This window comes from Marmota marmota, unplaced genomic scaffold (genome assembly GCF_001458135.2).
Source record: "Marmota marmota marmota unplaced genomic scaffold, marMar, whole genome shotgun sequence".
In the NCBI taxonomy this organism is placed as follows: Eukaryota; Metazoa; Chordata; class Mammalia; order Rodentia; family Sciuridae; genus Marmota; species Marmota marmota.
The window spans coordinates 20,863,298-20,866,905 of NW_025999977.1; the positions used below are offsets into that span (position 1 = coordinate 20,863,298).

Genomic DNA, 3,608 nt, shown 5'->3' on the forward strand with positions numbered 1-3,608 from the left:
GGGGGCGGGTACTGGGATTGAACTCAGAACCACTAAGCCACATCTCTGGCTGTATTTTGTATTTTATTTAGAGACAGGGTCTCACTGAGTTGCTTAGTGCCTTGCTTTTGCTGAGGCTAGCTTTGAATTTGCGAGCCTCCGGCCTCAGCCTCCCAAGCCTCTGGGATTATAGGTGTGCGCCACTGCACCCAGCTAAAAATTATCTTTGAAGCCCTCCATGGCCACTGCAGCCTCTACCTCCTCCCTGGAGAAGAAGTGTGAGCTGCCTGACAGCCAGGTGATCACTATTGGCAATGAGTGGTTCCGCTACCCTGAGGCACTCTTCTAGCCGTCTTTGCTAGGCATGGAATCCTGTGGCATCCATGAAACTACTTTCAACTCCATCGTGAAGTATGATGTTGACATTCGCAAAAAACTTTATGCTAACACAGTGGTGTCTGGTGGTACCACCATGTACCCAGGCATTGCTGATAGAAGATCATGGCCCTGACACCCAGCGCAATGAAGATCAAGATCATCGCTCCCCCTGAGTGCAAGTACTCTGTGTGGATTGGCAGCTCCTTCCTGGCTTCACTGTCTACTTTCCAGCCAATGTGGATCAGCAAGCAGGAGTACAACGAGTCTGGCCCCTCCATTGTCCACTGTAAATGCTTTTAGGTGGACTGCTACTTAGCTGTGTTACACCCTTTCTTGACAAAATCTAACTTGCACAGAAAATGAGATGCGATTGGCATGGCTTTATTTGTTTTGTTCCATTTTGTTTCTTGTTTTGGCATTTTTGACTCAGAATTTAAAAACTGGAACAGTGAAGGTGACAGTCACTTGGAGTGAGCATCACCAAAGTTCTACAATATGGCCAAGGACTTTGTACATTGTTCTTTTTTTTTTTTTTTTTTAATAGTCATTCCAACTATAGTAAGAGGAATTGTTAAAGGAAGTCCCTCACCCTCCCAAAAGCCACCCCACTCCTCCTCATGGAGGATGGCCCAGTCCCCACCAGACTCCATACAGGGGAGGTGACAACATTGCTATTTTGGAAATTATGAAATGCAATTTTTAAAAAATCTTTACCTTAATACTTTTTTGTTTAATTTTGAATGGTCAGCCATCATGGTCCCCTTTTTGTCCCCCAGCTTGAGATGTGTGAAGGCTTTTGGTCTCCCTGGGAATAGGCTGAGGTGTGGAGGCAGTCAGGGCTTATGTGTACACTGACTTGAGACCAGCTCAATAAAAGTGCACACCTTTAAAAAAATTTTTTGAAGCCCTGTTAAGACAGTTTTCTAGAAGGTAGAAGATAAGTCCTATAATGATTTGGGATATTGCAGGGAAGTTTATGGGAAATGAGTGGTGTGGGACATCCTATGTAATGTACAAAGCAACATGTTGCATCTCATAACTCCCACACTGAGAAAGAGGTACTGAGGCAAGACATCTGTAGTTGATGACTGTTATTCATTCCTTGGAATAACAACACTCTGCATGTTAACAGACCCTAATAGAGACTGAACACCAGATCATGGGACATTAAGAAACTATGCAACTTCAACTGCCAATATAAACTGGATATTATTACGTCATTAATTCCATTGTATGATGGATATGGTACATTTAGAACTGGCTAAGGCAAATCCAAAGGCACAAGTACATTACATGAAAAAGTAAGTTGTATGTCATCTATGTTAGTCTATTTCCAGTTACTACAATGAAATAGATGAGGATGGGTACTTTTAAAGAAAAGAGGTTTATTTAGTTCATAGTTCTAGAGGTTCAAAGGCATGGTATCAGCATCAGCTTGGCTCTGGTGAGGATCTCATGGTGGGTGGCATTATGACAGCAGCTTGTGCAACAGGAGAGAGACATGGTGAGACAGGAAGTCAGAGTGAAGGGAGGAGCCTGGCTTACACTTTTAATAAAAACCCTCTCTTGAGAACTAACTCAAGGTTCCAGGATAACAATCTTAATCCTTTCCAAGGATGATGCTCCTTATCTCCTAATCAACTATCTCTAGATACTACATTTTAAAGGTCCCAATACCTGTCAATGTTGTTACTCTGAAGTCCAAATTTCTAACATATAAATTTTGCAGGGACAAATCACATTCAAACATCAGTATCACCTACATCTGCTATACTTATATCTCTTTCTCAAGTCTCAACTATAGTCTCGTAAAAGAACTTCATATGGGTTTCTTGTATCCAACTGAGGTGGAAGGATAGTATCTGGGTCTTGTTCATATTTAAGTCAACTGTCTGTTTACATATCACTCAGAAGTAGGCCCTCAAATACAACAGGGAAGAGAGATGGTTCTGTAAGTAGGGAGAGCTTCAATCAACACATTCAATAATCCACTTAGTGTGGACAGAAAAGTGATGGAAGGATAAGCATTCACTCCAGGGCAGTGAGAAGAATGAACTAACGAGTTGGTTAAGGTCTGGGAATGATGACAGGGAATGAGAAGATCTGAAGCAGCATTAAGTGGAGGTATGTATGTGTGAAGGCCAAGAGTATGCAGATCCCCATAGTCAGGCTTTTTCCACCAGAGAGAATATAGTACAGATAGTCCATCTTTTGCTGATAAGCTTATCTATGGTTTCAGCCAGTGTCCTCCTAGGCCCCACAGTGCTTATGCTGTATGTACGTAGAGAACTCAGATCATGGGGTCTGCATAAGTTCAAGCAGGGCTTTTATCTCATCATTACTAATAAATCTATCACCACCACTAAATTTCCAAACTTTCATTTCTCTGGGCCCAACCCTGAGCCCTCAAAATGTCACTGTACTCAGTGATACAAGCCAACCTTTCAGTGGTACTTTACACTGAAACTGGGAGGAGGTAGAAATTCTTCTGAAGGAAAATCAATATATACATTGATCAGGATTTGTTTTTCCTGTTGGAAGTCACCCAAGGACTTAAAACGTGCCTTAGCTACCAACATATGTCCCATGCAATATTGTCTCAAATGGAAGAATCCATTTTAATGCAAAGAGGCTTGAAAGCAGATTTGCAAATATGTGGTTACCTGGCCTTACATCACCCAGAGGCAGTCATTCATTGGTAGAATGGCATTTTGAAGGCTAGTTAATTATTAGCTCAGGGACAATACTTTGTAAATTGTGAAGCTGTCCTCTGAATGCTCACTGAACCAATCGCTGATACATGGTGCTGTGTTCCCAATAGTTAGAATTTCAGGAACCAAAAGAAGGAAGGAGGATTGGGCCTTCTCAACATCACTTTCAATGACTCTTATAGAATTTGTTTTCTATCTCTGAAGAATTGGTCTCTGCCTGATTAGATATTCTATTTCCCCAAATAGGACAGACCACTTCTATCAGCAGATACAGAAAAGGTTTCCCTTTAATTGGAAGTCATTATTGCCATCTGGCTACCACTAGTGGACCAGAAGGAAATGAAGGGAGCTACTGTTCTCATGGGGTTCATAAATCATGGCCATAATGAGATAGTGTTTTTATTAGAATTAAGGTAAACAGGAATATATCTGGAACAGGGTATTTATTGCATCCCTCTTGGTGTTTGATGGTTGTAAATGGACAATTGTACCAACCCCCTTTTTTATCCCCAGCTAATGGTAATGCAACTAAGAATTTAG

The 3,608-nt window shown here is 41.5% G+C and overlaps 1 pseudogene; it reads left to right on the forward strand.

Moving 5' to 3' along the window:
* The first annotated feature begins 217 nt into the window (after window positions 1–217).
* On the forward strand, window positions 218–680 carry LOC107137112 (annotated as a pseudogene).
* The last annotated feature ends 2,928 nt before the right edge of the window (window positions 681–3,608 follow it).